Source organism: Gopherus flavomarginatus, chromosome 22 (genome assembly GCF_025201925.1).
Source record: "Gopherus flavomarginatus isolate rGopFla2 chromosome 22, rGopFla2.mat.asm, whole genome shotgun sequence".
In the NCBI taxonomy this organism is placed as follows: Eukaryota; Metazoa; Chordata; order Testudines; family Testudinidae; genus Gopherus; species Gopherus flavomarginatus.
The window spans coordinates 19951189-19973682 of record NC_066638.1 but is presented as its reverse complement, the minus strand read 5'-3'; the positions used below and the strand labels follow the sequence as shown (position 1 = coordinate 19973682).

At 64.5% G+C, this 22494-nt stretch overlaps 2 non-coding genes across 2 annotated transcripts; one reads left to right on the top strand and one right to left on the bottom strand.

The window, feature by feature from the left end:
* Positions 1-18163: 18163 nt before the first annotated feature.
* On the bottom strand, positions 18164-18356 carry LOC127039303 (U2 spliceosomal RNA). Its single transcript, XR_007770934.1, has one exon. It is a non-coding gene; the product is annotated as a U2 spliceosomal RNA (small nuclear RNA).
* A 2399-nt stretch (positions 18357-20755) lies between these two features.
* Positions 20756-20829, top strand: TRNAK-CUU (transfer RNA lysine (anticodon CUU)). The gene has a single exon. It is a non-coding gene; the product is annotated as a tRNA-Lys (tRNA).
* The last annotated feature ends 1665 nt before the right edge of the window (positions 20830-22494 follow it).

Sequence of the window (22494 nt, the reverse complement as noted above, 5' to 3'; positions counted from 1 at the left end):
CCCTGGAGCTATGGTTCGGGCGCTCAGGGGTTGGGCTCCTGGAGCTATGGTTCGGGCGCTCAGGGGTTGGGCCCCTGGAGCTGGTGTTGGGGCCCCAGGGGTTAGGCCCCTGGAGCTATGGTTTGGGCGCTCAGGGAGTGGGCCCCTGGAGTTAGGGTCGAGGGCCCCAGGGGTTGGGCCTCTGGAGCTGGGGTTGGGGCCCCCAGGGGTTAGGCCCCTGGAGCTTTGGTTCGGGCGCTCAGGGGTTGGGCCCCTGGAGCTGGGGTCGAGGGTCCCAGGGGTTGGGCCCCTGCAGCTGGTGTTGGGGCCCCCAGGGGTTGGGCACGTGGAGCTGGGGTTGTGGCCCCCAGGGGTTAGGCCACTGGAGCTATGGTTCGGGCGCTCAGGGGTTGGGCCCCTGGAGCTGGTGTTGGGGCCGTGAGGGGTTGGGCCCTTGGAGCTGGTGTTGGGGCCCGAGGGGTTAGGCCCCTGGAGCTATGGTTCGGGCGCTCAGGGGTTGGGCCCCTGGAGCTGGGGTCGAGGGCCCCAGGTGTTGGGCCCCTGGAACTGGGGTTGGGGCCCCCGGGGGTTATTCCCCTATTGCTATGGTTCTGGCGCTCAGGGGTTGGGCCCCTGGTGCTGGTGTTGGGGCCCCCAGGGGTTGGGCCCCTGGAGCTGGGGTTGGGGCCCCTAGGGGTTAGGCCCCTGGAGCTATGGTTTGGTCACTCAGCGGTTGGGCCCCTGGAGCTGGGGTCGAGGGCCCCAGGGGTTGGGCCCCTGGAGCTGGGGTTGGGGCCGTGAGGGGTTGGGCCCCTGGAGCTGGTGTTGGGGCCCGAGGGGTTAGGCCCCTGGAGCTATGGTTCGGGCGTTCAGGGGTTGGGCCCCTGGAGCTGGTGTTGGGGCCCCAGGGGTTAGGCCCCTGGAGCTATGGTTTGGGCGCTCACGGAGTGGGCCCCTGGAGCTGGGGTCGAGGGCCCCAGGGTTTGGGCCTCTGGAGCTGGGGTTGGGGCCCCCAGGGTTTGGGCCCCTGGAGCTGGGGTCGAGGGCCCCAGGGGTTGGGCCCCTGCAGCTGGTGTTGGGGCCCCCAGGGGTTGGGCACGTGGAGCTGGGGTTGGGGCCCCCAGGGGTTAGGCCGCTGGAGTTAGGGTTCAGGCGCTCAGGGGTTGGGCCCCTAGAGCTGGTGTTGGGGCCGTGAGGGGTTGGGCCTCTGGAGCTGGTGTTGGGGCCCGAGGGGTTAGGCCCCTGGAGCTATGGTTCGGGCGCTCAGGGTTTGGGCCCCTGGAGCTGGTGTTGGGGCCCCTAGGGGTTGGGCCCCTGGAGCTGGGGTTGGGTCCCCTAGGGGTTAGGCCTCTGGAGCTATGGTTCGGGCGCTCAGGGGTTGGGCCCCTGGAGCTGGTGTTGGGGCTCCCAGGGGTTGGGCCCCTGGAGCTGGTGTTGGGGCCCCAGGGGTTAGAACCCTGGCGCTATGGTTCGTGCCCTCAGGGGTTGGGCCCTTGGAGCTGGGGTGGGGTCCCCCAGGGGTTAGGATCCTGGAGTTATGGTTCGGGCACTCAGGGGTTGGGCCCGTGGAGCTGGTGTTGAGGCCCCCAGGGGTTAGGCCCCTGGAGCTATGGTTCGGGCTCTGAGGGGTTGAGCCCCTGGAGTTGGTGTTGGGGCCCCCAGGGGTTGGGACCCTGGAGCTATGGTTAGGGCGCTCTGGGGTTGGACCCCTGGAGCTGGTGTTTGGGCCTCCAGGGGTTGGGCCCCTGGAGCTGGTTTTTGGGCCCTAAGGGGTTGGGCCCCTGGAGCTGGGGTTGGGGCCCCCAGGGGTTAGGCCCCTGAAGCTTTGGTTCGGGCGCTCAGGGGTTGGGCCCCTGGAGCTGGTGTTGGGGCCCCAAGGGGTTGGGCCCCTGGAGCTGGTGTTGGGGCCTCAGGGGTTAGGCCCCTGGAGCTATGGTTCGGGCGCTCAGGGTTTGGGCCCCTGGAGCTGGGGTCGAGGGCCCCAGGGGTTGGGCCCCTGGAGCTGGGGTTGGGGCCCCCGGGGGTTAGGCTCCTGGAACTGGGGTTGGGGCCCCTAGGGGTTAGGCCCCTTGAGCTATGGTTCGGGTTCTCAGGGGTTGGGCCCCTGAAGCTTGTGTTGCGGCCCCCAGGGGTTAGGCCCCTGGAGGTATTGTTCGGGCGCTCAGGGGTTGGGCCCTTGGAGCTGGTGTTGGGGCCCCCAGGCGTTTGGCCCCTGGAGATATGGTTCGGACGCTCAGGGGTTGAGCCCCTGGAACTTGTGTTGCGGCCCCCAGGGTTTGGGCCCCAGGAGCTGGTGTTAGGGCCCCAGGGGTTAGGCCCCTGGAGCTATGGTTCGGGCGCTCCGGGGTTGGGCCCATGGAGCTATGGTTCGGGCGCTCAGGGGTTGGTCCGCTATAGCTGGTGTTGGGGGCCCCAGAGGCTGGGCCCGTGGAGCTGTGGTTGGGGGCCCCAGGGGTTAGGCCCCTGGAGATATGGTTCGGGCGCTCAGGGGTTGGGCCCCTGGAGCTGGTGTTGGGGCCCTGAGGGGTTGGGCCCCTGGAGGTGGTGTTGGGTCCCGAGGGGTTAGGACCCTGGAGCTATGGTTCGGGCGCTCAGGGGTTAGGCCCCTGGAGCTGGGGTCGAGGGCCCCAGGGGTTGGGCCCCTGGAGCTGGGGTTGGGGCCCCCGGGGGTTAGGCTTCTGGAACTGGGGTTGGGGCCCCTAGGGGTTAGGCCCCTTGAGCTATGGTTCGGGCGCTCAGGGTTTGGGCCCTTGGAGCTGGGGTTGGGTCCCCCAGGGGTTAGGCCCCTGGAGCTATGGTTCGGGTTCTCAGGGGTTGGGCCCCTGGAGCTTGTGTTGGGGCCCCCAGGGGTTAGGCCCCTGGAGGTGGTGTTGGGGCCCCAGGGGTTAGAACCCTGGCGCTATGGTTCGGGCCCTCAGGGGTTGGGCCCTTGGAGCTGGGGTGGGGTCCCCCAGGGGTTAGGATCCTGGAGTTATGGTTCGGGCACTCAGGGGTTGGGCCCGTGGAGCTGGTGTTGAGGCCCCCAGGGGTTAGGCCCCTGGAGCTATGGTTCGGGCTCTGAGGGGTTGAGCCCCTGGAGTTGGTGTTGGGGCCCCCAGGGGTTGGGACCCTGGAGCTATGGTTAGGGCGCTCTGGGGTTGGACCCCTGGAGCTGGTGTTTGGGCCTCCAGGGGTTGGGCCCCTGGAGCTGGTTTTTGGGCCCTAAGGGGTTGGGCCCCTGGAGCTGGGGTTGGGGCCCCCAGGGGTTAGGCCCCTGAAGCTTTGGTTCGGGCGCTCAGGGGTTGGGCCCCTGGAGCTGGTGTTGGGGCCCCAAGGGGTTGGGCCCCTGGAGCTGGTGTTGGGGCCCCAGGGGTTAGGCCCCTGGAGCTATGGTTCGGGCGCTCAGGGTTTGGGCCCCTGGAGCTGGGGTCGAGGGCCCCAGGGGTTGGGCCCCTGGAGCTGGGGTTGGGGCCCCCGGGGGTTAGGCCCCTGGAGCTGGGGTTGGGGCCCCTAGGGGTTAGGCCCCTTGAGCTATGGTTCGGGTTCTCAGGGGTTGGGCCCCTGAAGCTTGTGTTGCGGCCCCCAGGGGTTAGGCCCCTGGAGGTATTGTTCGGGCGCTCAGGGGTTGGGCCCTTGGAGCTGGTGTTGGGGCCCCCAGGCGTTTGGCCCCTGGAGATATGGTTCGGACGCTCAGGGGTTGAGCCCCTGGAACTTGTGTTGCGGCCCCCAGGGTTTGGGCCCCAGGAGCTGGTGTTAGGGCCCCAGGGGTTAGGCCCCTGGAGCTATGGTTCGGGCGCTCCGGGGTTGGGCCCATGGAGCTATGGTTCGGGCGCTCAGGGGTTGGTCCGCTATAGCTGGTGTTGGGGGCCCCAGAGGCTGGGCCCGTGGAGCTGTGGTTGGGGGCCCCAGGGGTTAGGCCCCTGGAGATATGGTTCGGGCGCTCAGGGGTTGGGCCCCTGGAGCTGGTGTTGGGGCCCTGAGGGGTTGGGCCCCTGGAGGTGGTGTTGGGTCCCGAGGGGTTAGGACCCTGGAGCTATGGTTCGGGCGCTCAGGGGTTAGGCCCCTGGAGCTGGGGTCGAGGGCCCCAGGGGTTGGGCCCCTGGAGCTGGGGTTGGGGCCCCCGGGGGTTAGGCTTCTGGAACTGGGGTTGGGGCCCCTAGGGGTTAGGCCCCTTGAGCTATGGTTCGGGCGCTCAGGGTTTGGGCCCTTGGAGCTGGGGTTGGGTCCCCCAGGGGTTAGGCCCCTGGAGCTATGGTTCGGGTTCTCAGGGGTTGGGCCCCTGGAGCTTGTGTTGGGGCCCCCAGGGGTTAGGCCCCTGGAGGTATTGTTCGGGCGCTCAGGGGTTGGGCCCTTGGAGCTGGTGTTGGGGCCCCCAGGGGTCTGGCCCCTGGAGGTATGGTTCAGACGCTCAGGGGTTTAGCCCCTGGAACTTGTGTTGCGGCCCCCAGGGTTTGGGCCCCTGGAGCTGGTGTTAGGGCCCCAGGGGTTAGGCCTCTGGAGCTATGGTTCGGGCGCTGAGGGGTTGGGCCCCTGGAGCTGGTGTTGGGGCCCCCTGGTGTTGGGACCCTGGAGCTATGGTTAGGGCGCTCTGGGGTTGGACCCCTTGAGCTGGTGTTGGAGCCCGCAGGGGTTGGGCCCCTGGATCTGTGGTTGGGGCCCCCGGGGGTTAGGCCCCTGGAGCTATGGTTCGGACGCTCAGGGATTGGGCCCCTGGAGCTGGTTTTGGGGCCACAAGGGGTTGGGCCGCTGGAGCTGGGGTTGGGGCCCCCAGGGGTTAGGCCCCTGGAGCTTTGGTTCGGGCGCACAGGGGTTGTGCCCCTGGAGCTGGTGTTGGGTCCCCAGGGGTTAGGCCCCTGGAGCTTTGGTTCGGGCGCTCATTGGTTGGGCCCCTGGAGCTATGGTTCGGGCGCTCAGGGGTTGGGCCCCTGGAGCTGGGGTCGAGGGCCCCAGGGGTTGGGCCCCTGGAGCTGCGGTTGGGGCCCCCGGGGGTTATTCTCCTGGAGCTGGGGTTGGGGCCCCCAGGGGTTAAGCCCGTGGAGCTATGGTTCGGGCACTCAGGGGTTGGGCCCTTGGAGCTGGTGTTGGGGCCCCCAGGGATTAGGCCCCTGGAGCTATGGCTCGGGCGCTCAGGTGTTGGGACCCTGGAGCTGGTGTTGGGGCCCCCAGGGGTTGGGCCCCTGGAGCTGGTGTTGGGGCCGTGAGGGGTTGGGCCCTTGGAGCTGGTGTTGGGGCCCGAGGGGTTAGGCCCCTGGAGCTATGGTTCGGGCGCTGAGGGGTTGGGCCCCTGGAGCTGGGATCGAGGGCCCCAGGTGTTGGGCCCCTGGAACTGGGGTTGGGGCCCCCGGGGGTTATTCCCCTATTGCTATGGTTCTGGCGCTCAGGGGTTGGGCCCCTGGTGCTGGTGTTGGGGCCCCCAGGGGTTGGGCCCCTGGACCTGGGGTTGGGGCCCCTAGGGGTTAGGCCCCTGGAGCTATGGTTTGGTCACTCAGCGGTTGGGCCCCTGGAGCTGGGGTCGAGGGCCCCAGGGGTTGGGCCCCTGGAGCTGGGGTTGGGGCCGTGAGGGGTTGGGCCCCTGGAGCTGGTGTTGGGGCCCGAAGGGTTAGGCCCCTGGAGCTATGGTTCGGGCGCTCAGCGGTTGGGCCCTTGGAGCTGGGGTGGGAGCCCCCAGGGGTTAGGCCCCTGGAGCTATGGTTCGGGCGCTCAGCGGTTGGGCCCTTGGAGCTGGGGTGGGGGCCCCCAGGGGTTAGGCCCCTGGAGCTATGGTTCAGGTGCTCAGGGGTTGGGCCCCTGGAGCTGGTGTTTGGGCCCCCAGGGGTTAGGCCCTTGGAGGTATTGTTCGGGCGCTCAGGGGTTGGGCCCTTGGAGCTGGTGTTGGGGCCCCCGGGGGTTAGGCCCCGGTGCTATCGTACGGGCGCTCATGGGTTGGGCCCCTGGAGCTGGTGTTGGGGCCCCCAGGGGTTGGGCCCCTGGAGCTGGGGTTGGGGACCCTAGGGGTTAGGCCCCTGGAGCTATGGTTCGGGTACTCAGGGGCTGGGCCCCGGGAGCTGGTGTTGGGGCCCCTGACCGAAAGTCACCCCCTGCTCTCCCATCCCCCACACAGACAGTCCCCACTCCATGACAGTAATGCCAAGAACATTTCACGCATGGAGCAACAGTAACACTGTGTGGCCATGCAGGGTAATGCCCAGAGCATTTCTCCGCATGGAGCAACAGTGACACTATGTAGCCACACAGGGTAATACACAGAGCATTTCCGAGCATGGAGCAACAGTGACACCATGTGGTCACGCAAGGTAATGCACAGAGCATTTCCTGCATGGAGCTATGGTCCGGGAGCTCTAGGGTTGGGCCCCTGGAGCTAGTGTGAGGCCCCAGGGATTAGGCCCCTGGCGCTATGGTTCGGGCGCTCAGGGGTTGGGCCCTTGGAGCTGGGGTGGGGGCCCCCAGGGGTTAAGCCCGTGGAGCTATGGTTCGGGCACTCAGGGGTTAGGCCCTTGGAGCTGGTGTTGGGGCCCCCAGGGATTAGGCCCCTGGAGCTATGGCTCGGGCGCTCAGGGGTTGGGACCCTGGAGCTGGTGTTGGGGCCCCCAGGGGTTGGGACCCTGGAGCTGTTGTTGGGGCCCCAGGGGTTAGGCCCCTGGAGCTATGGTTCGGGCGCTCAGGGTTTGGGCCCCTGGAACTGGTGTTGGGGCCCCCAGGGGTTGGGCCCCTGGAGCTCTGGTTAGGGCGCCCTGGGTTTGGACCCCTGGAGCTGGTGTTGGGGCCCCCAGGGGTTGGGCTCCTGGAGCTGGGTTTGGGACCCCCGGGGGTTAGGTCCCTGGAGCTATGGTTCGGGCGCTCAGGGCTTGGGCCCCTGGAGCTATGGTTCGGGCGCTCAGGGGTTGGGACCCTAGAGGTGGTGTTGGGGCCCCCAGGGGTTTAGCCCCTTGAGCTGGGGTTGGGGGCCCCGGGGGTTAGGCCTCTGGAGCTGGGGTTGGGGCCCCCAGGGGTTAGGCCCCTGGAGCTATGGTTCGGGAGCTCAGGGGTTGATCCGTTGGAGCTGGGGTGGGGGCCCCCAGGGGTTAGGCCCCTGGAGCTATGGTTTAGGCGCTCAGGGGTTGGGCCCCTGGAGCTGGTGTTGGGACCCCCAGGGGTTGGACCCCTAGAGCTGGTGTTGGGGCCCCAGGGGTTAGGCCCCTGGAGCTATGGTTCGGGGGCTCAGGGGTTGGGCCCCTGGAGCTGGTGTTGGGGCCCCCAGGGGTTGGGCCCCTTGAGCTGGTGTTGGGGCCCCAGGGGTTAGGCCCCTGGAGCTATGGTTCGGGCGCTCAGGGGTTGGGCCTGTGGAGCTGGTGTTTGGGCCCCCAGGGGTTGGGCCCGTGGAGCTATGGTTCGGGCGCTCTGGGGTTATGCCCCTGGAGCTGGTGCTGGGGCCCCCAGGGGTTGGGCTCCTGGAGCTGGTGTTCTTGCCCCCAGGGGTTGGGCCCCTGGAGCTGGTGTTGGGGCCCCAGGGGTTAGGCCCCTGTAGCTATGTTTCGGGCGCTCAGGGGTTCGGCCCCTGGAGCTGGTGTTGGGGCCCCCAGAGGTTGGGCCCCTGGAGCTATGGTTCGGGCCCTCTGGGGTTGGGCCCCTGGAGCTGGTGTTGGGACCCCCAGGGGTTGAGCTCCTGCAGCTGGTCTTGGGGCCCCCAGGGGTTGGGCCCCTGTAGCTGGGGTTGGGGCCCCCGGGGGTTAGGCCCCTGGAGCTATGGTTCGGGTGCTCAGGGGTTGGGCCCCTGGAGCTGGTGTTGGGGCCCCCATGGGTTGGGCCCCTGGAGCTGGGGTTGGGACCCCTGGGGGTTAGGCCCCTGGAGCTATGGTTCTGGCGCTCAGGGGTTGGGCCCCTGCAGCTGGTGTTGGGGCCCCCAGGGGTCGGGCCCCTGGAGCTGGGGTTCGGGCCCCCAGGGGTTAGGCCCCTGGAGCTATGGTTCTGGCGCTCAGGGGTTGGGCCCCTGGAGCTGGTGTTGGGGCCCCCAGGGGTTGGGCCCCTGGAGCTGGGGTTGGGGCCCCCGGGGGTTAGGCCCATGGAGCTGGGGTTGGGGCCCCCAGGGATTAGGCCCCTGGAGCTATAGTTCGGGCGCTCAGGGGTTGGGCCCCTGGAGCTGGTGGTGGGGCGCCCAGGGGTTAGGCCCCTGGAGATATTGTTCGGGCGTTCAGGGGTTGGGCTCTTGGAGCTAGTGTTGGGGCCCCCAGGGGTTGGGCTCCTGGAGCTGGGTTTGGGTCCCCCGGGGGTTAGGCCCCTGGAGCTATGGTTCGGGCGCTCAGGGGTTGGGCCCCTGGAGCTGGTGTTCGGGCCACCAGGGGTTGGGCCCCTGGAGCTGGGGTTCGGGCCCCCAGGGGTTACGCCCCTGGAGCTGGGGTTGGAGCCCCCAGGGTTTAGGCCCCTGGAGCTATGGTTCGGGCGCGCAGGGGTTGGGCTCCTGGTGCTGGTGTTGGGGCCCCCAGGGGTTAGGCCCCTGGTAATATTGTTCGGGCGTTCAGGGGTTGGGCCCCTGTGGCTGGTGTTGGGGCCCCCCGGGGATTGGGCCCCTGGAGCTGGTGTTGGGGCCCCAGGGGTTAGGCCCCTGGAGCTATGGTTCGGGCGCTCAGGGGTTGGGCCCCTGGATCCGGTGTTGGGGCCCCCAGGGGTTGGGCCCTTGGAGCTATGGTTCGAGCGCTCTGGGGTTGGGCCCCTGGAGCTGGTGTTGGGGCCCCCAGGGGTTAGGCTCCTGGAGTTGGTGTTTGGGCCCCCAGTGGTTGGGCCCCTGCAGCTGGGGTTGTGACCCCCGGGGTTAGGCCCCTGGAGCTATGGTTCGGGCGCTCAGGGGTTGGGCCCCTGGAGCTGGTGTTTGGGCCCCCAGGGGTTAGGCTCCTGGAGCTGGGGTTCGGGCCCCCAGGGGTTAGGCCCCTGGAGCTATGGTTCGGACGCTCAGGGGTTGGGCCCCTGGAGCTTGTGTTGGGGCCCCCAGGGGTTGGGCCCCTGGAGCTGAAGTTGGGGCCCCCAGGGGTTAGGCCCTTTTAGCTTTGGTTCGGGCGCTCAGGGATTGGGCCCCTGGAGCTGGTGTTGGGGCCGCAGGGGTTAGGCCCCTGGAGCTACGGTTCGGGCGCTCAGGGATTGGGCCCCTGGAGCTATGGTTCGGGCGCTCAGGGGTTGGGACCCTGGAGGTGGTGTTGGGGCCCCCAGGGGTTTAGCCCCTTGAGCTGGGGTTGGGGCCCCTGGGGGTTAGGCCCCTGGAGCTATGGTTCGGGAGCTCAGGGGTTGGGCCCTTGGACCTGGGGTGGGGGCCTCCAGGTGTTAGGCCCCTGGAGCTATGGTTTAGGCGCTCAGGGGTTGGGCCCCTGGAGCTGGTGTTGGGGCCCCCAGGGGTTAGGCCCCTGTATGTGTTGTTCAAGCGCTCAGGGGTTGGGCCCTTGGAGCTGGTGTTGGGGCACCCAGGAGTTAGGCCCCTGGAGCTATGGTTCGGATACTCAGGGGTTGGGCCCCTGGAACTGGTGTTGGGGCCCCAAGAGTTTGGGCCCCTGGAGCTGGCGTTGGGTCCCCCAGGGGTTAGGCCCCTGGAGCTATGGTTTGGGCGCTCAGGGGTTGGGCCCCTGGAACTGGTGTTGGGGCCCCAAGAGTTTGGGCCCCTGGAGCTTGTGTTGAGGCCCCAGGGGTTAGGCCCCTGGAGCTATGGTTCGGGCGCTCAGGGGTTGTTCCCCTGCAGCTATGGTTCGGGCGCTCAGGGGTTGGGCCCCTGGAGCTGGGGTCGAGGGCCCCAGGGGTTAGGCCCCTGGACCTGGGGTTTGGGGCCTCCGGGGGTTAGGCCCATGGAGCTGGTGTTGGGGCCCCCAGGGGTTGGGCTCCTGGAGTTGGTGTTTGGGCCCCCAGGGGTTGGGCCCCTGGAGCTGGGGTTGGGACCCCTGGGGGTTAGGCCCCTGGAGCTATGGTTCGGGCGCTCAGGTGTTGGGCCCCTGGAGCTGGTGTTGGGGCCCCCAGGGGTTGGGCCCCTGGAGCTGGGTTTGGGTCCCCCGGGGGTTAGGCCCCTGGAGCTATGGTTCGGGCGCTCAGGGGTTGGGCCCCTGGAGCTGGTGTTGGGGCCTCCAGGAGTTAGGCCCCTGGTAATATTGTTCGGGCGTTCAGGGGTTGGGCCCCTGTGGCTGGTGTTGGGGCCCCCAGGGATTGGGCCCCTGGAGCTGGTGTTGGGGCCCCAGGGGTTAGGCCCCTGGAGCTATGGTTCGGGCGCTCAGGGGTGGGGCCCCTGGATCCGGTGTTGGGGCCCCCAGGGGTTGGGCCCCTGGAGCTATGGTTCGGGCGCTCTTGGGGTTGGGCCCCTGGAGCTGGTGTTGGGGCCCCCAGGGGTTGGGCTCCTGGAGCTGGTGTTGCGGTGCGCAGGGGTTGGGCCCCTGGAGCTCTGGTTGGGGCCCCCAGGGGTTAGGCCCCTGGAGCTATGGTTCTGGCGCTCAGGGGTTGGAGCTCTGGAGCTGGTGTTGGGGCCCCCATGGTTGGGCCCCTGGAGCTGAGGTTGGGCCCCCCGGATGTTAGGCCCCTGGAGCTATGGTTCCTGCGCACAGGGGTGGGGCCCCTGAAGCTGGTGTTGGGACCCCCAGAGGTTGGGTCCGTGGAGCTGGCGTTGGGGCCCCCAGGGGTTAGACACCTGGAGCTATGGTTCGGGCGCTCTGGGGTTGGGCCTATAGAGCTGGTGTTGGGGCCCCAAGGGTTTGGGCCCCTGGTGCTGGTGTTGGGGCTCCAGGGGTTAGGCCCCTGGAGCTATGGTTCGGGCGCTCAGGGGTTGGGCCCCCGGAGCTATGGTTCAGGCACTCAGGGGTTGGGCCCCTGGAGCTGGGGTTGGGGCCCCTGGGGTTAGGCCCATGGAGCTGGGGTTGGGGCCCCCAGAGGTTAGGCCCCTGGAGCTATGGTTCGGGCGCTCAGGGGTTGGGCCGCTGGAGCTGGTGTTGGGGCGCTCAGGGATTTGGCCCCTGGAGGTATTGTTCGGGCGCTCAGGGGTTGGGCCCCTGGAGCTATGGTTCGGGCGCTCAGGGGTTGGGCCCCTGGAGCTGGGGTCGAGGGCCCCAGGGGTTGGGCCCCTGGAGCTGGGGTTGGGGCCCCCAGGGGTAAGGCCCCTGGAGCTATGGTTCCGGCTCTCAGGGGTTGGGCCCCTGGAGCTGGTGTTGGGGCTCCCGGGTTTTAGGCCCCTGGAGCTAGGGGTCGGTCGCTCATGGGTTGGGCCCCTGGAGCTGGTGTTGGGGCTCCCAGGGGTTGGGCCCCTGGAGCTGGGGTTGGGGCCCCCGGGGGTTAGGCCCCTGGAGCTATGGTTTGGTCGCTCAGGGGTTGGGCCCCTGGAGCTGGTATTGGGGCCCCCAGGGATCGGGCCCGTGGAGCTGGGTTTCGGGCCCCCAGGGGTTAGGCCTCTGGAGCTATGGTTCGGGCGCTCAGGGTTTGGGCCCCTGGAGCTGGTGTTGGCGCCCCCAGGGGTTGGGCTCCTGGAGCTGGTGTTGGGGCCCCCAGGGGTTGACCCCTGGAGCTGGGATTGGGGACTCCGGGGGTTAGGCCCCTGGAGCTATGGTTCGGGAGCTCAGGGATTCGGCCCCTGGAGGTGGTGTTGGGGCTCCCATCGGTGGGGCCCCTGGAACTGGTGTTGGGGCCCCCACGGGTTAGGCCCCTGGAGGTATTGTTCGGGCGCTCAGGGGTTGGGCCCTTGAAGCTGGTGTTGGGGCCCCCAGGGATTAGGCCCCCAGAGCTATGGTTCGGGCCCCCAGCGGTTGGGCCCCTTGAGCTGGTGCTGGGGCCCCCAGGGGTTGGGCCCCTGGAGCAATGGTTCGAGCGCTCTGGGGTTGGGCCCCTGGAGCTGGTGTTGCGGCCCCCAGGGGTTGGGATTCTGGAGCTGGTGTTGCGGTGCGCAGGGGTTGGGCCCCTGGAGCTGTGGTTGGGGCCCCCAGGGGTTAGGCCCCTGGAGCTATGGTTCGGGCGCTCAGGGGTTGGAGCCCTGGAGCTGGTGTTGGGGCCCCCAGGGTTGGGCCCCTGGAGCTGAGGTTGGGGCCCCCGGATGTTAGGCCCCTGGAGCTATGGTTCGGGCGCTCAGGGGTTGAGCCCCCGGAGCTATGGTTCGGGCACTCAGGGGTTGGGCCCCTGGAGGTGGGGTCGAGGGCCCCAGGGGTTGGGCCCCTGGAGCTGGGGTTGGGGCCCCCGGGGGTTAGGCCCATGGACCTGGGGTTGGGGCCCCCAGAGGTTAGGCCCCTGGAGCTATGGTTCGGGCGCTCAGGGGTTGGGCCCCTGGAGCTGGTGTTGGGGCGCTCAGGGATTTGGCCCCTGGAGGTATTGTTCGGGCGCTCAGGGGTTGGGCCCCTGGAGCTATGGTTCGGGCGCTCAGGGGTTGGGCCCCTGGAGCTGGGGTCGAGGGCCCCAGGGGTTGGGCCCCTGGAGCTGGGGTTGGGGCCCCGGGGGTTATGCCCCTGGAGCTGGGGTTGGGGCCCCCAGGGGTAAGGCCCCTGGAGCTATTTTTCGGGCTCTCAGGGGTTGGGCCCCTGGAGCTGGTGTTGGGGCCCCCAGGGGTTGTGCTCCTGGAGCTCGTGTTCGGGCCCCCAGGGGTTGGCCCATGGATCTGGGGTTGGGGACTCCGGGGGTAGGCCCCTGGAGCTATGGTTCGGGAGCTCATGGGTTGGGCCCCTGGAGGTGGTGTTGGGGAGACCAGGGGATAGGCCCCTGGAGCTATAGTTCGGGCGCTCATAGATTGGGCCTCTGGAGCTGGTGTTGGGGCCCCCAGGGGTTGGGCCCCTGGAGCTGGGGTTGGGGACCCCAGGTGTTAGGCCCCTGGAGCTATGGTTCGGGCGCTCAGGGGTTGGACCCTTGGAGCTGGTGTTGGGGAGTCCAGGGGATAGGCCCTTGGAGTTATGGTTAGGGCGCTGAGGGGTTGGGCCCCTGGAGCTGGTGTTGGGGCCCCCAGGGGTTGGGCCCATGGAGGTGGGGTCGAGGGCCCCAGGGGTTGGGCCCCTGGACCTGGGGTTGGAGCCCTCAGGGGTTAGGCCTCTGGAGCTATAGTTCGGGCGCTCAGGGGTTTCGCCCTTGGGACTGGGGTGGGGGCCCCCAGAGGTTAGGCCCCTGGCGCTATGGTTCGGGCGCTCAGGGGTTGGGCCCCTGGAGCTGGTGTTGGGGCCCTCAGGGATTAGGCCCCTGGAGGTATTATTCGGGCGCTCAGGGGTTGGGCCCCTGGAGCTATGGTTCGGGCGATCAGGGGTTGGACCCCTGGAGCTGGGGTCGAGGGTCCCAGGGGTTGGGCCCCTCGAGCTGGGGTTGGGACCGCCAGGGGTCAGGCCCCTGGAGCTATGGTTCGGGCGCTCAGGGGTTGGGCCCCTGGAGCTGGTGTTCGGGGCCCCAGGGGTTGGGCCCCTGGAGCTGGGGTTCGGGCCCCCAGGGGTTACGCCCCTGGAGCTGGGGTTGGAACCCCCAGGGTTTAGGCCCCTGGAACTATGGTTCGGGCGCTCAGGGGTTGGGCTCCTGGAGCTGGTGTTGGGGCCTCCAGGAGTTAGGCCCCTGGTCATATTGTTCGGGCGTTCAGGGGTTGGGCCCCTGTGGCTGGTGTTGGGGCCCCCAGGGATTGGGCCCCTGGAGCTGGTGTTGGGGCCCCAGGGGTTAGGCCCCTGGAGCTATGGTTCGGGCGCTCAGGGGTGGGGCCCCTGGATCCGGTGTTGGGGCCCCCAGGGGTTGGGCCCCTGGAGCTATGGTTCGGGCGCTCTGGGGTTGGGCCCCTGGAGCTGGTGTTGGGGCCCCCAGGGGTTGGGCTCCTGGAGCTGGTGTTGCGGTGCGCAGGGGTTGGGCCCCTGGAGCTCTGGTTGGGGCCCCCAGGGGTTAGGCCCCTGGAGCTATGGTTCGGGCGCTCAGGGGTTGGAGCTCTGGAGCTGGTGTTGGGGCCCCCATGGTTGGGCCCCTGGAGCTGAGGTTGGGCCCCCCGGATGTTAGGCCCCTGGAGCTATGGTTCCTGCGCACAGGGGTGGGGCCCCTGAAGCTGGTGTTGGGACCCCCAGAGGTTGGGTCCGTGGAGCTGGCGTTGGGGCCCCCAGGGGTTAGACACCTGGAGCTATGGTTCGGGCGCTCTGGGGTTGGGCCTATAGAGCTGGTGTTGGGGCCCCAAGGGTTTGGGCCCCTGGTGCTGGTGTTGGGGCTCCAGGGGTTAGGCCCCTGGAGCTATGGTTCGGGCGCTCAGGGGTTGGGCCCCCGGAGCTATGGTTCAGGCACTCAGGGGTTGGGCCCCTGGAGGTGGGGTCGAGGGCCCCAGGGGTTGGGCCCCTGGAGCTGGGGTTGGGGCCCCTGGGGGTTAGGCCCATGGAGCTGGGGTTGGGGCCCCCAGAGGTTAGGCCCCTGGAGCTATGGTTCGGGCGCTCAGGGGTTGGGCCGCTGGAGCTGGTGTTGGGGCGCTCAGGGATTTGGCCCCTGGAGGTATTGTTCGGGCGCTCAGGGGTTGGGCCCCTGGAGCTATGGTTCGGGCGCTCAGGGGTTGGGCCCCTGGAGCTGGGGTCGAGGGCCCCAGGGGTTGGGCCCCTGGAGCTGGGGTTGGTTCCCCTGGGGTTAGGCCCGTGGAGCTGGGGTTGGGGCCCCCAGGGGTAAGGCCCCTGGAGCTATGGTTCCGGCTCTCAGGGGTTGGGCCCCTGGAGCTGGTGTTGGGGCTCCCGGGTTTTAGGCCCCTGGAGCTAGGGGTCGGTCGCTCATGGGTTGGGCCCCTGGAGCTGGTGTTGGGGCTCCCAGGGGTTGGGCCCCTGGAGCTGGGGTTGGGGCCCCCGGGGGTTAGGCCCCTGGAGCTATGGTTTGGTCGCTCAGGGGTTGGGCCCCTGGAGCTGGTTTTGGGGCCCCCAGGGCTCGGGCCCCTGGAGCTGGGGTTCGGGCCCCCAGGGGTTAGGCCTCTGGAGCTATGGTTCGGGCGCTCAGGGTTTGGGCCCCTGGAGCTGGTGTTGGCGCCCCCAGGGGTTGGGCTCCTGGAGCTGGTGTTGGGGCCCCCAGGGGTTGACCCCTGGAGCTGGGGTTGGGGACTCCGGGGGTTAGGCCCCTGGAGCTATGGTTCGGGAGCTCAGGGATTCGGCCCCTGGAGGTGGTGTTGGGGCTCCCATCGGTGGGGCCCCTGGAACTGGTGTTGGAGCCTCAGGGGTTAGGCCCCTGGAGCTATGGTTCGGGCGCTCAGGAGTTGGGCCCCTGGAGTTATGGTTCGGGGGTTCTGGGGTTGGACCCCTGGAGCTGGTGTTGGGGCTCCCAGGGGTTGGTCTCCTGGAGCTGGTGTTGGGGCCCCCAGGGGTTGGGCCTTTGGAGCTGGGGTTAGGGCCCCCGGGGGTTAGGCCCCTGTAGCTATGGTTCGGGCGCTCAGGGGTTGGGCACCTGGAGCTGGTGTTGGAGCCCCCAGGGGTTGGGCCCCTGGAGCTGGGGTTGGGGCCCCCGGGGGTTTGGCCCCTGGAGGTATTGTTGGGGCGCTCAGGGGTTGGGCCCTTGGAGCTGGTGTTGGGGCCCCCAGGGGTTAGGCCCCTGGAGCTATGGTTCTGGCGCTCAGGGGTGGGACCCCTGGAGCTGGAGTTGGGGCCCCCAGGGGTTGCGCTCCTGGAGCTGGTGTCGGTGCCCCCAGGGGTTGGGCCCCTGGAGCTGGGGCTGGGCCCCTAGGTGTTAGGCACCTGGAGCTATGGTTCGGGCTCTCAGGGGTTTGGCCCCTGGAGCTGGTGTTAGGGCCCCCAGGGGTTACGCCCCTGGAGGTATTGTTTGGGCGCTCAGCAGATGGGCCCCTGGGGCTGGTGTTGGGGCCCCCAGGGGATGGGACCCTGGAGCTGGTGTTTGGGCCCCCAGGAGTCAGGCCCCTGGAGCTATGGTTCTGGCTCTCAGTGGTTGGGCCCCTGGAGTTATGGTTCGGGGGCTCTGGGGCTGGTCCCCTGGAGCTGGTGTTTGGGGCCCCCAGGGGTTGGGCTCCTCGAGGTGGTGTTGGGGCCCCCAGGGGTTAGGCCTCTGGAGCTGGTGTTGGGGCCCCCTGGGGTTAGGCCCCTGGAGCTATGGTTCGGGCGCTCAGGGGTTGGGCACCTGGAGCTGGTGTTGGGGCCCCCAGGGGTTGGGCCCCTGGAGCTGCGGTTGGTGCCCCCAGGGGTTAGGCCCCTGGAGCTATTTTTCGGGCGCTCAGGAGTTGTTCCCCTGCAGCTGGTGTTGGGACTACCAGGGTTTGGACCCCTGGAGCTGGTGTTGGAGCCAAAGGGGTTGAGCCCCAGGAGCTGGTGTTGGGGCCCCCAGGGGTGAGGCCCCTGGAGCTTTGGTTCGGGCGCTCAGGGGTTGGGCCCCTGGAGCTATGGTTCGGTCGCTCTGGGGTTGGGCCTCTGAAGTTGGTGTTGGGGCCCCCAGGGGTTCGGCTCCTGGAGCTGGTGTTGGAGCCCCGAGGGGTTGAGCACAGGCCCTTCCCTTAGGATCCCTAACCCAAGCTCCAGGGGCCCTATCCGTGGGGCCCCTAACCCTAGCTCCTGAGATCCTACCTGTGGGAGCTCTAACCTTAGCTCCTGGCTTCGTGCCCATTTGACCCATAATCCTAGCTCCAGGGGACCTACCCGTGGGACCCCTAATCTTAGCTCCAGGGGCCTTACCCCTGGGGTGCCTAACCCTACCTTCAGGGGCCCTACCCGTGGGGCCTCTAACCCTAGTTCCAGGGGCCCCACTCCTGGAACCCCTATCCCTAGCTCCATGGGCCTCATCTCTGGGGCTCCAAATCCTAGCTGCATGGGCCCTACCCCTGGGTCCCCTAACTCTAGCTTCAGGGGCCCTACCAGTGGGACCCCTAACCCTAGTTCCATGGGTCCCACCCCTTGGACCCCTAACCCTTGCTCCAGAGGCCCCATTGCTGGGGATCCAAACCCCTGCTCAAGGTGCCCTGCCCATGGGGTCGCTAACCCTAGCTCCAGGGGCCCCACCCCTAGACACCCGAACACTAGCTCCAGGCACCCCACCCCTGGGACCCCCAACCCTTGCTCCTGTGGCCCCGTCCCTGGGGCTCCTAGCCCTAGCTCCAGGGTCCCTACATGTGAGAACCCTAACCCTAGCTCCAACGGCCCTTCCCGTGGGGCCCCTAACCCTAGCTCCAAGGTCCCTTCTCGTGGGACCCTTAACCCTATCTGCAGGCCCTGTACCCCTGGGTCCCCTAACCCTAGCTTCAGAGGCCCTACCCATGGGGCCCTTTACCCTAGGTCAAGGGGCCCTATGCATGGGTCCCCCAACCCTAGCTCAAGGGGCTCTATCTCTGGGGCCCCTAAACCCAGCTCCAGGGGCCCTGCCCGTTGGACCCCTTTGCCTAGCTCCAGGGTCCCTTGAAACACTTGGCAAAATGTGTTTGACTGTTCAGGCATTGGGAGCTCAGCTAAGAATGCAAATGCTTTTCAAAGACTGCGGGGACTGTGGGATCGCTGGAGTCCTCAGTCTCCCCTCCCTCCCTCCATGAACGTCCATTTGATTCTTTGGCTTTCCGTTACGCTTGTCACACAGCACTGTGTTGAGTCCCGGCTGTGGACTCTGTCTATCATAGCCTGGAGATTTTTTCAAATGCTTTGTCATTTCGTCTTCTGTAACGGAGCTCTGATAGAACAGATTTGTCTCTCCATACAGCGATCAGATCCAGTACCTCCCAGACGGTCCATGCTGGAGCTCGTTTTGGGTTTGGGACTGCATCGCCACCTGTGCTGATCAGAGCTCCATGCTGGGCAAACAGGAAATGAAATTCAAAATTCGCGGGGCTTTTCCTGTTTACCTGGCCAGTGCATCCGAGTTCAGATTGCTTTCCAGAGCGGTCACAAGGGTGCACTGTGGGATACCGCCCGGAGGCCAATGCTATTGAATTGCGGCCACACTAACCCTAATCCAACATGGCAATACCGATTTCCGCGCTACTCCCCTCGTCGGGGAGGAGTACAGATATCAGTATTAAGAACCCTTTATATCGATATAAAGGGCTTCATTGTGTGGACGGGTGCAGGGTTAATTTGTTTTAATGCTGCTAAATTCGGTTTAAATGCGTAGTGTAGACGAGGCCTAAGAAAGCGGCTGTTTGACCTACAAACAACGACAAAGTAAAACCTGCAAGAGCAGCCTTTCAGTTCAGAGGCCTGATAATAAGATGTTACTAATAACTGATGAAAGAGTTACAACCGACTCAAAACCATACTCAGAACAAACCAAATGGGAACACAGACAACACCATTTTTCTTCACTGCTCTTCAACCACGATATTCTCCCCATAGGGAGGTCCACCACTCCTGGGGGTTCAGTGCCACAGTAACAGGGTGATGTGTGCAAGGGATGGAGGAAGCTGCTATTCCATCTCCCTAGTCCAAAAATCAGTTTAATATCTAGTCCTGAGATAGAGGAAGTATCAGTTATTAAAGTCATAAGAACTAATTTAACATTGTGATTCCAGCCAATGTTAAAATGATCTAACATTCAGGTTAATAGAAACATTTCTAGTCCTCTGCATAGAACGCTCAAATGATGCAAAAATAGCAAGTTTGCTTTAAAAAGTCATAAAAGGGGTGTCATCCAGAATCTGACACTTGGTGAAACGTAAGTCTAGAACACACAACCAGTTTGGGGATTGTGCTCTGCTTCTTAACAATCTGCCCTGAGGTTGCCACTCACAGTCACAAGCTACTCCAGATGGCTGGGGCCCTCTCATGGATCAGTAACTGGTTAGCAGCTTGGAAAGAAAGAGTAGGACTAAATAGTTGTTTTTGCAGTGGAAAGGGGTAAATAAAAGGCTTCCAAAGTATGAGACGAGGCTACAGACATTAGGGCTGGTCAGTTTAGACAAGACCGTAGAGCACCAGTTCTCAACCAGGTGTCTGCCAAAAGAAACCAGGCTTGACCCACATCCCCAAGCCACCAAGCCTACCTGCCTGCATTGAAGGGGGAGAGAAAGGACAGAACAAAAAATTGCAGCATCAATGCAGAAGAGAGAACTCTTCCCCTGCCATTATCAGTAAGGGTTGCCTCACAGCCACTGACTCCCTGAACAGAAATAGCAAAAGTCCAACCACAATTCTACTTCCTTTCCACTACAAGAGATAATGGGTGGGAGCTGCTCTCTTGAGACTGTCCTGCTGCTGCCTAGGCACATGGCAGACAGAGCTGGGCCCGCAAGCCGAGGGTTTTGATCGCTTGAAGGCCCAGAGGGAAAAGAGACAAGTGTTCATGTATCAGAGAATGGCTTTGATCCATTGACCTCTGGGTTATGGGCCCAGCACGCATCCGCTGCACCACTCTGCTGGCTCTTTACTCTCCCTGCCACCCAGCCACCTCTATCTGGATTAGTGCCTTACGAGCTCTCACGCTGGCAGGCATATGCGCCGGCTGCTAGGCAGCTGCCCTGGTCACAGGCTTTTACAGCTTCTACAGGGTAAAAAGGATCTATTTGGGGTTTGGACCCCATTGGGAGCTGGGTAGCTGAGTGCCGGAGACGGGAGTACTGCTTAAACTGTTTTCAATTAAGCCTTCAGCTCGTGGGGGATGAGGTTCAGCCTTTGATCCGTGTCTGCAGCAGGCAAGCGCCTCTGGCTCAATCGGCCCCCACCCTGCCCCCACTGTATTAGCAGACTAAAACCTGGAGCAAAGGCACACGCCTTGCAAGGGAACAGGAGCCGGGATCTCGAACAAATGTCAACATTTTAGTAAGATGACGTTCAAAGAAGAAAAAGGTGTACGGTACAGCATTTAGGTGTAGAAGTTTCTGGTGATCAGGGAACAATGTACAGATTACCCAAGGGGTGCGAAGTTCAGTTTAAGATCGGGTGGCATAAGGAATACAGAATCTGCCATAGCCCTGACTGGGGGTAAAAGGTTAACGTACAGACACTGAGTTAGGAGGGTATGTTGTCCATGTGAGGGCTACGTTCAGGTGTGGAGTTTAAGAAGTGGGTACGACAATGAGAATGGATTCACTCGCGTTTGGTGAGTTTTAACATTCAGTGTTTTTTAATCTTTGCCACAATCTAGTTTAAGCAGGGTCGGTATGAACTCTACCCTGCCATCTGTTGGTGATCTGTTGTAAAGGCCTTTTGGGGCTGATGTCATTTGCATGGTTACACCCACCCCAGATTGCATGAGGGGAGTGCTTGTCCAAATGGTCATTTCAGCTGCTGTGGGATCCCCCATCTCTTTGTTATTGGGGCAGGAGTAATCAAGTGTATTTTCCTGTTTAGTTTGGATCAAGGAGAGAGTAACTGTACCTGGTATTTGAGGCCTCAGAGCTTGCCCCTCGCCTGGAAAGGACTCATCATTAAGGGGTATGGGTTCCAAACCCCCCCCACCCAAAGTGTGTGGGAAGTAGAAATAGATGTTTGTTCTTGGTCTGATTGATTTTGTGTCTGGTGTCAAAAAACAGAGATATTTTTGAATATTTTTAGAATTGTTGTTAGTACTGAAGTTTCTCATCTTAAAGTTATGCTATTAGATTTCTTCTACAGTATATTTTGGTGCTGAAAGGTAAAAGGTTGCTTTGAGTGTGCTGTTATGGAGTGAAATAACAAAGGTTGGTTGCAGAGAGGGTGCATGTGCCACCCCAGCTGTGGTCCCAGAGTCCAGAATTTGCATAAACTCACCCCCTTACCTGTGACTAACAAGCTTGCCCTGCTAGCTCTTCCAGCAAAACAGGCCAAAGAAAGTGTATGCAAGCCCTGTACTGCAGCCCCAGTACTATTTTCGGTTCCTTCCCACAGATCTTTCACTCCGCACCAGTCCAGTTCCTTGCTGTTGCTTGTCCAACCACTGCATGCATGTGCTAGACCGGACCCTGAGCTGATTCCTGACTGTTGTGCTCCATACAGCCTGGCCTGTCTGTGTCTCTGTGGTGCAATGGGTCAGCACGTTTGGCTCTTAACTGAAAGGATGGTGGTTCAAGCCCACCCAGGGACAGTGATAAGCCTGTGCTACTTCCTTGCTTTCCTGCGGGCAGGGCCGGCTTTAGGTCAATTCAACCAATTCCCCTGAATCGGGCCCCGCACCCAAGCCCTGCTGGTGCACTGTACTAGGGTGGCCCAGCTTCCCCAGGGGGCAATTTAAAGGGCCTGGGGCTCCCAGCAGGGACTGGAGCCTCAGGCTGTTTAAATTGCCACCAGAGCCCCACTGCTGGAGACTTGGGGGCTATTTAAAAAGTCTGGGGCTCCCCTTGCTTCTACCGCCCAGGCCCTTTAAACAGCCCCCGGAGCCCCGCCACTTCCCCAGGGCTCCCGCGGCTATTCAAAGGGCTGGGGCGGTGGAAGCAGGGGAGCCCCAGGCCCTTTAAATAGCCCCCGAGCCCTGGGCTGCTGCTGCTACCTTGGTGGAGGAGGGGGCACTTACCGTACAGGGTAGGCTGTACCCCCTGTACCCGCACCCCTGCCCACAGCCAGCCCCTGCTGCACCCCCTGCCCTGCCTGCACCAGCCCCGCACCCCGTGCCCTGTCTCCAGTCAACCCTTGCCGCACTCCCCTGCCTTAAGCCAGCCAGTCCCACACTCCTCTGTCTCCAGGCCTGCCAACCCCTGCGCACTCCCCTGAGGCCCTGCCTGAAGCCAACCAGCCCACTCCACCCCACATCCCCCTGCCTGCTGCCAGCCCGTGTCAGCAGCCAGTCCCACACACCCTGCCCTGCCTGCAGCCAGCACATTTGCAGCCAGTCCTGCACCCCCTGTCCTGTCTGCAGCCAGCCCCGCACACCTTGCCCTGCTTGCAGCCAGACCCGACCTCCAGTCAGCCCCTGCCCTGCCTCCAGCCAGCCCCATGTCCACTGGTGCCCTGCAGTTCCCAGGGCAGTAACCCTGCACACACGCTGCAATGAGAGGGGCAGTGAACAGCTGTGACCCACACATGTGCACACCTTAGGGTGACCAGACAGCAAGTGTGAAAAATTGGAACAGGGTGGGGGGTAATAGGATCCTATATAAGCAAAAGACGCCCCAAATCGGGACTGTCCCTATAAAATCGGGACATCTGGTCACCCTAGCACACCTCCAGGGAGTGGCGGGGACCCACACATGTGAAACGGAGCTCATTTCTAGTTCAGGCCCATCTTTTTAAAAAAGAATTTTAGGTAGGGTTAACATACATCCGTATTTTCCTGGACATGTCCAGCTTTTTGGTTCTTAAATAGACCGTTTGGGAGAAATTTTTAAAAATATGGATGTATGGTAATCCTATTGGTACAAAAAATACATACTGTGGCACATCCCTTAAATCAGAACTTTTTACAGGGAGCCGGCTGCTAAGAAATGAAAGGCTTTTATTTACATGGTTTTTTTTTTTAGTCATCCCTGCCGGGGCCCCGCCGAATATGTTCGAATTGGGCCCCGCACTTCCTAAAGCTGGCCCTGCCTGCGGAGAGCCCCAAAGGTCCCATTTTGCTGCCTCTTGGCCTCAGTGCGTTCAGCTAGTGGCCCGAAGACCGGGCTGGATGTCATTCAGAAACCCATCTCCCAGCAGCTGTTCCAGAGGCTCAGGTTTAATCCTCAAGGCCGAGCACAAAAACTTTCAGCCAGGAACATTTCGCTCTCTCTCCCCGCTTCCGCCCAAGTGGCAAAGGAGAAGCAGACGAGACACGCCG